The sequence below is a fragment of the Carlito syrichta genome, unplaced genomic scaffold (genome assembly GCF_000164805.1).
Source record: "Carlito syrichta isolate Samal-C Ts95f unplaced genomic scaffold, Tarsius_syrichta-2.0.1 Scaffold306555, whole genome shotgun sequence".
NCBI lineage: Eukaryota > Metazoa > Chordata > Mammalia > Primates > Tarsiidae > Carlito > Carlito syrichta.
The window spans coordinates 102,068-114,108 of record NW_007250651.1 but is presented as its reverse complement, the minus strand read 5'-3'; the positions used below and the strand labels follow the sequence as shown (position 1 = coordinate 114,108).

General features: G+C 42.2%; 1 long non-coding RNA gene across 1 annotated transcript in view; it reads right to left on the bottom strand.

Moving 5' to 3' along the window:
* Positions 1-3,917: 3,917 nt before the first annotated feature.
* Positions 3,918-12,041, bottom strand: part of LOC103265417 — a 10,737-nt gene continuing 2,613 nt past the window's right edge. The window contains exons 2-4 of the long non-coding RNA XR_504634.2: positions 8,939-9,045; positions 5,206-5,293; positions 3,918-4,183 (exon numbers count right to left, since the gene is read on the bottom strand). This is a non-coding gene — a long non-coding RNA (uncharacterized LOC103265417). The remainder of the gene's footprint in view (positions 4,184-5,205; positions 5,294-8,938; positions 9,046-12,041) is intronic.

Sequence of the window (12,041 nt, the reverse complement as noted above, 5' to 3'; positions counted from 1 at the left end):
CTTGGGATCTGTCTTGTACTTCTATGCCTCCCTTTTGTCCGGTGCATGTGTAATGCTCGGCAACAGCACAAGAAGGAGCAGGCCCTCGTGGTGTAGGCTCTCGCGGCCATGGAGGCTGGTCGATCTCCCCAAGTGTGGATTGGACTGCTAGGGAAGTAGCCAAAGACGGGTAAGATCCCCTGGGAACGTTACCAACCTAAGACAGGGGACAGGCCAGCGCTGCTTGTATTCCCAATGATGGGTAAGGAACGTTTCCGCAAGGGACAACCTAAGACAGGCATTCTCTCGTTCATAAAACAAAAAAGGGGGAGATGTGGAGAGCGCGGCCTGAGCCAAGATGGCGCCCGGGACCTCTGCCAAGTCCCATGATTAGGCGCATGATATACCGCCGGGCCCTCCTTCACTGCGCACCGCGCAAGTGCAACGCTGCAGAGCCTATGAACTGCTGACACGCTGGAACGGGACTTGTGGGTGGAGACCAAGGGATATACGTATGGGACAACGGGGAAGAGGGAGAAGAAGCTAGAAGAAAAGAAGAAGCTGGCATGGCATAAAGGCTGAATAAACCGCTTTGAGAAGAACACGTTGTTGTTGCCTCCTTCCTGCTGGTCAGGGGTGAGCGACAGATCCCAATGTGTGGTGAGGGTTGAGTGGCATCTTCTGGAGTAGAAGGTCATGGCATACTCTGTTCATTGTAGGGACAAGATGGGTATACTTCCTGGATGTAAGAAAATTAGCCGGGCTCGGTGACTCTGCTGTAATCCCGCGCCTTTGGGAGGCTGAGGTGAGTGGATTGCCTGAGCCCGCGGGTTCGATACCTGCCTGGGCAGCGAGACCTCATCTCTACAATAAATCAAAAAATCAGCTGGGCGTGGTAGCGCATGCCTGTAATTCCGGCTACTTGGAAGGCTGAGGCGGAAGGATTGCCGGAGCCCAGCAGGTCAAGGCTGCGGTGGCCGGGAGCAGCCACTGCACTCCAGACTAGGTGACAGAGTGAGACTCCAACTCAAAAAAAAAAAAAGAAAAGAAAAGAAAATTAGAAACAAGTCAGGCACTATGGCTAGGAAATAGGTAATTCCCAGGTTTACTCTGACTCTTTAGATACTTTCCCTTTACTTTCTTTAAATTTCTGGAAATGTCTGGCCTTCTTGCTTAAGGCACTTGTTTTATACATTCTTTACTTACGGTGGGCACATTCCTGGTGCCTGGACTCCTTCTGGCTCAGAGCTGGAGACTTGCTCGTCTCTGGAGATCCACAGCAGCAATCCATTACTGAGTTACCTGAGAATGTAAGAGCACTTCAGAGCCTCCCTCACAGCCCAGCCAGCAGCAGCTACAGCTGAAGCTATCTGAAAGCAGCAGGAATTCAACAGCACTGGAGGGGTGAAGGGAGACAGGAGAGCTGCCAAGTCAGACAGTGGAAGGGACTCTCTTGTTAAAGTGTCAGTTCCTTAGGGAAGAGCTAGAGGTATTCTTGGAACCACCCTCAGTGAAATCCACATATGCGTGTACCACTTTGGATGCCAGGGTCCACATATAAACACATCCACATATACCACAACACACATTTAACACACAGGCCACTTGTTCACACCCACAATACACACTGCATCCCTTCTTTCACATCACACACCTCTCATCGACTGCCTGTCCCTTATCAGTCACATATCAAATATCTCAGGACAGCATTTCAATAGGCTTATTCATTCTTCAGATGAATGAGGTTAAGGTTTTTATTTACTTCCTGTGTCCCGAGAAAATATGCAATTTGACTGGGTGAGGGGAAAATACTGCCCAATTAACTTGGAAATTTTGAGTGTCATGACCCTGGGAAGGAAAAATTCTGGAAGACAATTGTCCAAGTGCCCCCAAGCTACATTATTTAGGTGCCAACATACTCTGTTCACCTACAAAAGTACTCTTGAATAAAAGAGAAATCAAGATGGAAGAAGATCCTCAAAACCTCTCTGCCCATGGGTTGGTTTTGTCTAAGGCACTGCTTATTAACTCACTTCTGAGGAAAAGCCCTGAGGTGACACTGATTCTTCTGCTCAAGAGCAACACATGCTGTCAGTGTCTACCCGTAACCTAAGCCCTTACCTGTCAGTATGTAGCAGCTCACCTTTCCAAGTCCACTACCTGTATTTCTTTGCCCATGGCTTTCTCTGGATTAAGAAATCCACCTTGCCCGCCTCCTACAGCAAGCTGGATGTTCCAAGGAACTGACACCAGCAAGCAGCTCTCCATCTATGATTGATGGGAATTGGCTCCCTGCCCTCTGAGTGGGATAATTCTGAGCCATATCCTATGTTGAGCTTCTAGAATTCCCTATTAGGATTGAGCACCAGTTGCCTACAGTGGTGACTGGCTTGACAACATATTTTTTATTAATTGCTTTCCTTTTTCTGCCTCAGTTTTCCATACCCTTGCTAAGGTTTTCTGGAATCATCCCTCAGATAAACTATTTGTACTGAAATTCTTACTCAGGATCAGCCTCTGCAGAACCCATACTAAGACACGAGGAAAGGGGTAAATCTTCTGCAACCATAAGTGAACAAAGGTCAGTTGGGCAAAATGAATCAAAGCCAAAAATATGCTTACAAAAACTTATCTATAGGTGATTTACACTAATGACTTGGGAAATTTGCCTCTCTGCTGGGGTAGGGACCAGAGTGACCATGCAAAGGGGAAACAGATGCACCCAGCCTGCAGCCTCACACATCTGCTGGATGAGCAATGACTATAATTTTCCAGGAGGAAACAATAAAAAAATTCACATAAAACTTTTTACTGTGTAAGTGACACTGGTTATTATAGTCAGCAATCAGAAAGCTACCCTGAGGACAGAACTTTTCTGCCTATTAATGTAGAGAAAATGGCTAGCCTGCTTCCCACGTCTCAGAATGTAACATTGGAGATGCTAGGATTCATTCCAGAGGAGTTATAATACCAGCAAAATACAAGAAGGATGTAGCAAATATATGTTGCAAGAAAGATAATAAAATCTAAACATTTCAGAACTCTTGGGGCAAATTAAATCCATGGGAATTGAAAAATAAAGGACTTGAAAAAAAGTATGATCTTTTTACAGAGAATAGAAAAATAATGTATTTCTCCACTTTATAAAGAGCAAGTTCTTCTGAACCAAAACATTTCCTAACCCATAAAAACATTATCTTGTAAGGACTTACCCACAGTTTTGGTATTTGTAATCAAGTTTTATTCTAAAGATTTCCTTTTCAGTGGGGACCAGATACCAACATATGAATACAACTCCTATATGAGAAAAATCAATATTCTCCTCTATTTGCCCCATCATCCAACTACTTTGATATCAGTGCTGCCACCTGTAGAGTCTGCTTCTGTGGGAGAGTCAGAGCACCAACATCTTGACCCACTCCACACACCCTATATTCTAAGGGGCTCTGCACCCTATATTCTAAGGGGCTCTGCATCCATCACAGGGTGTGGAAGAGCTTGGGATGATTTAGGGTCAGTACTACTGTGTTATTATCACTAAAGTTTAAATATTGATTTTTGTGTGTGAATTATTTTGATGTATCATTTGGATAGCCCAACTCAAGTTTCTATAATGAAGACCAGCATCTGCATCTGGTCATCTAGCCCAAGTCTTGATAGTCAGCAAAATTTTATATATACATACATATATTTCTTCTGTATATCACAATGCAATGTATGTCAGTGAAGGGACAAAGGAGACTAGTTGATGCAATCACACAGGGACATAAGCTGCTCCCATCTATTAGTTCTACAATTTCCTAGGACAGAGGTCAGGAAACACTATTCTGAAAGGACCAATGAGTAAATGTTTTCAGATTTGTGAGTTATACAGTCTCTGTTGCAATTGTGGTACTACAACCTCTATAAAGACACAAACAAATGGCTATAGCTGTGTTGAAGTAAAACTTTATTTATAAAAAACATCAGCCCACCAGACAGGATGTCATATATAGATTTCTGTACTAGGACCTTGGATCTCTCTGCTGCCTATGGTCAGAAGAAAAGAAAAAGAAAGAGTGGAGAATCCAGTTTGTGTGGGAGATATTTTCAGGGACCAAACAATGGATAAAGCACATCACACTTTAGACTCATTTCATTGGTCAGATCTCATGGCCCCATCCAACTGCAAGGGAGCTTGGGAACCGTAGTTCTGCTGTGTTCCCTACGATAAGAGGAAACAGGATTTTGTGAGTACAGCATTCTACACCAAACCGAGGACAAATCACCTATTACAATAGAGTATTTATAGAAAACATTTTCTAAGATTCTAAATAATTGTTAGTCCTGGTGACATAGTTTAAAATAAAAGAATTTTGCCTGCAACTGTTTAGTACAATGTTTGTGAGAAGTATTACTTAGGCCATTTCAGAAAATCGACTATTTTCTTGAATTCAAGAATGCTTCACGTTTCCATGTGGATGAATTCTGCAAGTCTTAATTAGGAAGCAAAAGAAATCCTGTTGGACTTCTGCTTGTGAAAAATTTGTCAACAGATTCATACATAGAAGTAATAAATCTCTGCTTTTAAAATTTCATAATTCTTACTTCCTTTAATAAGCATTAGTCTTCCCCCAAATACTATCAAATTAATGAGCTTTGACTGCATCCATGAGCCTGGTTAATATACGAAGTTTTGTTTCCTTATGTAGCTTTGGAGGACAGTATTATGAAATTCAGTGATTATTTCTCTCCAGTGATTCTGAAGAGCTTGAGAGTGATTATTTTCATGGAACCTGACAATAGAAAACAGCTTTTTTTTTTTTTTTTTTTTACCATTCAAGGTGTGAGATGCAACCATGTTTAGTGGCATTAGCAAAACCAAGGGGCTAAAAAAATATAAATGAAATTTCATCAGACATGCTTGCTGTGAACAAAAGAAAAATATAAAAACTAAAAATCCACTGTAATTGTTCTAATGTCTGGTTTGGACTAGAATAAGTAAAAGACAAAGAAATAAATCTAAAGCACTTGTCTTCATTTTTCAGTCTTTGAGCCTTCTAATGAGGCAGAGCCGTGCAGATAAATCTAAAATTTTAATAAGGAAAAATGAAAAATATATGCAGTTGGTTCTTCAGTGCCCTTCTAAGTCACCCTGAAATTCTTAACGTTATTGTGATTGCTCTGATTTGGATATATTTTGCATGCAGTGAAAGAAACTTGCTCCAAATATCAAACTATACTTACAATTGCATTAATTTTTTTTTCTTCCTTTGGCCAACGATGTTGGTTTCTGGAGGGTTCCCCAATGTGTCAATTCTGGCAGTCGTTAGTTCTGAAAGTTTAGCATGCACAAAATAGTCTGAATCAGAAAATCTGGGGTCGGACCTGAGATTCTGCACTTCTAGCCAACTCTAAGTAATGCTGCTGATGCTGATCTGGAGCCATACTTTGACTCCAGAGTCAAAGAACTTTCCACTGGAAATCCAACTCAAACCAGCTCAGAAAATAGGAAGTATACAGGTTTGCAAGAGGTAAAGATGCAGGCTGCCAGTCTGACTCTAGCAATATGAATTCTATCAACTCAAGTGATATCCTGAGGGTCCAGTTTTTCCCTTTTTCTTGCAACTCACTTCCCCTGTGTTGGTATTTCCCTGATGGTCACAAATGGATTGCTATGCCTTACATTCTTGTGTTTTCAAGTTCAGTGAACAAAACAGAGACTGTTTTCTTCCCTCTCTCCCCACAGCTGTTGAAAATTTTGTCTATTATTGACGATGATTGAGTCACACAGTCACCTTGAACCAGTCATCATTTGTACTGAAAGTCTAGGGAGGTGACATCTAGTCTAGCCAGTTTAAGGTAACCTGGCCCTACCTCTGGATTTAAAACGAAAATACCTGCCATGTCTGTTTTGGGGTTGGTTTTGTTTGTTTGTTTGTTTGTTTGTTTTGCTTCAGGTGTTTCTCCAAAGTCATGCAAATTCTTTCAGCTGGATTTTAGTTGCAGCCTAGATGTGCATGGGTTTGGGAAACTATCAATCAATGGAAAATGGAGTTCCTGGATAGTTACCCCAACCTCCCAACTTTCAGAGAGACAATTATTAAGTGCATTCTATAATTTTCTTAGAGTGTTCCAGTAGGAATATGTTCTAGTTGCCCATTGTGGACAACAGCTTGATGATAGACCATCATAGAATAGACCTTTCCTTTTTATCTGTATCTCTACTTCCTCACCCTGCTTCTGGAATCACCTCCTATGTTAGTCCATTTTGTGTTGCTATAAAGGAATATCTGAGGCTGGGTCATTTATAAAGAAAAGAAGTTTAATTTAGATCATAATTCCGCAGACTGTGCAAGAAGCATAGTGCCGTCATCTGCTTCTGGTGAGGTCTCGGGAAACTTACAATCACAGTGGAAAGGGAAGGAAGCTGGCGTGTCACATGGCAAAAGCAGAAACGAGAGCAAGGAGGTGTCAGGCCCTTTTAAACAACCAGCTCTCATGTGAACTAATAAAACAAGAACTCACTCATTAAAGCTAGAATGGCACCAAGCCATTCACGAGAGATCCTCCCCCATAACCCAAACACTTCCCACTAGGCCCTACCTCCAACATTAGGGATCACATTTTAACCTGAGATTTGGAGGGGACAACCATCCAAACTATATCACCTTCCACATAAATTTTCTGCCCCAATCTTTTTCTTAGCTTTAAAAGAGCTGTAGTTTCCTCATTTATGAATAGAGACGATAATATCCACTGCTTGGGATTACTGTACCTCAGGAAAAATATTAAAGAAACTAGACATTCAATATCAATGTGCTCAATACATGGTTATTATTTTTATCATTGACCTGGCATATTTCATTAACTCTGCATTAGTTTCCTAGGGCTGCTGTAACAAAGTACTGTATTGTACTGCAAACTGGATAGCTTTAAAATAACAGAAACAAAAAGCCCTAGGGGATAGAAGCACAAAATAAAGATGTCAGCAGGGCTATGCTCTCTGAACTGGTAGTGGAGAATCTTTTCTTGACACTTCCTAGCACTTGGCTATCAACGGTTGGTATTCCTTGGTTTATAGCTCGTGACTCCAATCTCTGCTTCTGTCTTTATATGGTGTTCTCCTTGTGAGTCTGTGCCTTTCCCTGACCATATTACCATCTTATAAGGACACCAGTCATATTGGATAAAGGTCATCCTAATGACCTCATCTTAACTTTATTACATCTGCAAAGATCCTGTATCCAAATCAGGTCACATTTACAGATACCAGGAATTAGGATGTCAGTATGTCTTTTGGGATGACACGATAAAACTCATACTAATTCATGAATATTCCTCCTAATAACCCCCTGTATTTGGGACTCTGCTCTAATCTTTTTCAACTCACCAACTGGTTGCCACTACAGTACATTTTGGGACCAGAAAGGAAAGGTCTTTCTAATTCAGAGAAAACTGCAGGGGCAGCAACTTCCTAAAGCTTTCAGAAAGAACAAGGGGTACTGAGACTGCCAGGCCCTAAATGCCAAACAGCTTAGAGAAAGAGATTTAAAGCTCATAAATATCAAAGAGCCTCTGGAACATTGGGGGCAGGAGGAACAATCCTAAACACAGTGAAACATAAATAAAGTTGGATTGGGTTCACTGGCTGCACTCCCAGGGCAAAATTACCATTCCCTTTCCAAAAGTAGCATTTAGCACAACATTATTTTGGAATGGTTATTGTCTTTTTGGAATACATTATATTTTATAGCTTATGGCAGGAGTAGACACACAACATTACATTATTCTGTATTTCCACTCAGATGCACACAGGTAGGATTGTAGCCCAGGTGGGCACTTTGGGACTGATCTAACCTGGGCCTTACACCAAAGAAGGTCACTTACCTGCCCCTACAATGATCATCCTCTCATTTCCCAACCCTAGTGGTATTATTATTTATATTTTATATTTCTTTCTTAGTTTCCATTTTACACATGGAAAAGATAAATAAAATATCTCATAAGCTTATTATTTTTTAAATTATTTTCCAAATAATAAGAAATCCATTTCATATTATTTGGAACCATGATGTTTAATAACTTCCTAATACTCCCTTGTCTGATGTACTATAATTATTTTATTCAGTATCCTATTATGGACCATTTACTTTGTTGCTATGCTTTCTATTCTTATAAAAATACTGTGATAATCATCTTTGTATCTAAATTGTTATGTGCACTGTAACATTATTTCTAATTTCATATCCTGTGTTCCAACAGTCAAAATATGTACATTTTCTGACATGAAACCCTGGGTAACCTTGAAGAAGGAAGTAAACACACCTGCAGCTTGACTTTTTCTTTTATAAAGATCCATATGTTAGGGTCACCAGTAAGAAAGTAAGACTAAGCCCTTTTTGTTTCAATATTCATAGATTGTGATAATGCTCAGATAATGCAAAAATGGGAGGTGTCCACCTGGAGTTGTTCTCTGGCTCCTGAGGGAATCTGATGAAATTTCCCCATCTCTTATTTTCATGGGTCTTGGAAAGAACTGTTAAGAAAACCTTGGACTTCATGCAACTTGGATGTGCTATAAGCTGCTAAAAAGTAGATTTGTTAGAGACCATTCTCATTGGGCACAGAAAATTTACAGTACAATGGCAGACTGTGTGCCTTGGGATCACTGTGCCTCAATCAGGGCAATTAGAGGCCATGTTGCTACATCCTCTCCTAGGGACTCCCTTCTTCCCGAGCCAATTGTGACAGAAGTGGGCCACTCCTTAACCCAAATCTACCCTGGCTAGGTTTCAGTGGAAATTTTCTTCTTGTTTCTTGCTCTTCTCCTCAGCAAAAGGACCTCCATTCTTCAATCATGTCTGTGGCAATTTCAATGACTGATGGCTTGTTGCATGTCATTATCCCAGCTCAGAGAGAATAATAACTGCACATCCCCTCTAATCAGAGAAATATGATGCAGAATTCTGTTGCATACCTTCCCGTTACCTTTCAGAGTAGAGGCCAAAAGCCAAATGAGAAAACTTCTAATCCTGTGTTTGCTCTTTGAGAGCTTTCTCATCTGAGATTGTGAACAATTCTTATCTATGAAGAAAGAACAAAATAGATTGAGGGTACATGGCAAAAAATTGAATTAATGTATGCTTTTCTGGAATATGATTTTTTGCTATTCAAAGTGTGGTGCAGTCTCAGTCAGTCACACCTGGATGCTAGTTAGAAATGCAGATTCTTTGGCCACACCAAGACATTCTGAATCAGAATCTATATTTTAACAAGATTCCCAGGTGTTTCCTGTGCATTTTATGGATTGAGAAGCACTGGCATTTTATATAAAGGGTACTGGCATTCAGCTGCCAGGAGAAGCCCTTTTCCAAATCTATTTTGCTTTTAAAACAAAACCAAATGAAAATAAACCAACAAAAAAATTATCTCCCTAGAAAAGCATTTGTATTCTTCCATATACAATTTAACTGTTTGTAAAACTAACACCCAAAAATTTATTCTAAGGGATGGGAATTTTTAGTCTGAGTCTCCTTTCATTTTTAATTATATAACTTTGGGTAGCTTAATTTATTAAAAAGTAATACAGTCACATGGCAAAATTTTCAAAGAACATAAAAATGTGTATAAGACCTCATTCTAGATGCTTAATTTCATTTCTAAAGGTAATTGCCACTGATAGATCATATATAATATTTGTATAATCTTCCAGATGTATTCTAATATATACATATATAACTATGTCCTTAAATATACTATTACATATGATATTCTGCACTTTGCTTTTTAGCACCTTTTATTTTTTAATTTTATTTTTTTGAGTCTGAGCCTCACTCTGTCAACCAGGCTAGAATGCAGCGGCACGCTGTTCACAACCACCGCAGCCTTGACCTGCTGGGCTTAGGTGATCCTTCCGCCTCAACCTTTCAGGTAGCTGGAACCACAGGCATGCACCACCATACCCAGATAATTTTTGAGCTATTGTAGAGATGAAAGTCTTGCCATATTGCTCAGGCTAGTCTCAAATCCCTGATCTCAGGCAGTTCTCTCGCCTCTGCCTCTCAGAGTGCTGTGATTACAGGCTTGAGCCACTGTGCCCTGCCATCACCTTTTAAATGTCCTATAATAGTACACAAAGAGATCTAACTCATTGTTTCTATTATTTACATAATATTTTCCTGTGCTTGCTTTGCATACAAATTTGCCTTATTTGTTTTCTTTGGCTATTGCAAAATGATATTGCAGTGAATATCTCTCTGGACACATGTGTTTATCTGTTAAATCAAAACCTATGAGTAAAATTGCTGATTCTAAGAAAAAGATTGTTTAAAATTTTGGTAGATTTTACCAATGGTTCTCCACAAACACTGTATACTTTTAGTACCTACCAATCATTCATAAGGCTTGTGATTTATGTCCCTGCTGTACTGAGATTATCAACCTTGGAGATATGTAATCTGACAGTTGGAAATTAGTATCCTATTTCTATTTTAATATACATTTCTTTAATTATGAGTGAATTGGAGCATATTTGCATGTTTAAAAGTCATCTGTATCTCTATGTGTGAACTGCTTGTTCATTTTCTTCACCCTCTTTCAGAGGAGACAAAGGTCTTTTGCTGACAGATTTATTATAACTCTTTTTATAGGTTGACATGGTGGCTCACGCCTGTAATGCCAGCACTTTGGGAGGCCAAGGCAGGAGGATTGCTTGAGCCCAGAAGTTCGAGATCAGCTTGGGTATATAGTGAGACATCGTTTCTGCAAAAAAAAAAAATTAGCCCACTGTGGTGACATACACCTGTATATCCAGCTACTCCAGAGAAGGGTGAGGCAAAAAGATCGTCTAAACCAGCAGGAGAAGTCTACAGTGAACTGTGATAGTGCCACTGCACTCCACACCGGAACACACACACACACACACACACACACACACACACACACACACACACACTCTGATCTGGAAAACTCCAAGTGATCGTGCAATCAGGCCCTTTAAACAACTCACCCACATGTCTTCACTCAAAAAATGTCCTTCCACTGTTCCTTGGGGGAGAGGGAGCACAGCTTCTAGGCAGAAGGGAGCCAGGAACACAATGAACAAAACAAGCACTTCAGGCATGGACTCTCTCAAGCACATTCAAGGCCCATCCTGGAGTCCCCTTGCTGGCAGCTCAGAAAGTTCTTCCCGGTATTCATCTGCCATTCCCGCTGCGTCTCTGGTGGGACCGCTCGCCCCTGTCCACCCATGCCCTGCCCTCAACTTCCCGCTCTTCTTGAGAGAGTCCATGCTGCGGCCTTCTCTGGAGGCCAAGAGACCAGGCCTTCTGCTCTCTAACTTGCTAGCAGGGCACTCCACTCCTTCCTCAGCAGGCCAGGGAGCTGCAGCTTAGACAGCCCACATGCCCCCTACTCAATTTTCAAGAAGACTTGGGAAGGCGAGCAGACCCCCTGCATGGGGGAAAATGTCCTTTCCTTTCCTGACTTCCGGGAGGAGAGCTGTGACCTGGGAGAAGAGATCAGGGGATGTGACTCCCCCAGCCCCATCTTGGGAGAAACTGGGTCTGAGCACCAGGCTGAGTTACAAACGTTACGACACCAGCTCCCTGTCTTTTGGGGGGCCCTAACCCCTGCCCTCAGGGAGCTGCCAGTGTGATGGGAGGACAGGATGCACAAACAGAACGGACACTCCTGACCCAGTGCCTCCCCCAAAAAGGAGCCAGGCTTAGGGAGGTGGGGAAGGGTCGCAGGCTTCCTGCAGCAGCGGCTCCCCAGTAGCGGAGGGCTTCCTGGAGGAGGCGGCAGGCCGGGCCGGGCGCTGAGGAGGCCGCCCCAGTGGCGCTCCCACGACCCGGGCAAGGCCGTCTGGGCGCCGTCTCCGGTCTCGAGGCCTGCGGTCGGGGCACCGCGGGGCCGCGTTTGAGCCGGTCAGCTCCCCGCGGAAATTACAGGGGCGCTCGGCGCTGCGGTCGCGCCCCCCGGGGCAGCGCCCGCTGGTTGGAGGCGTTTAAATTGAAAGCAGCTTTGGGGAGAGGGGGCGGGCTCGGGCCGCCGCGCAAGGGGAGGGGGCGGCCGGGCAC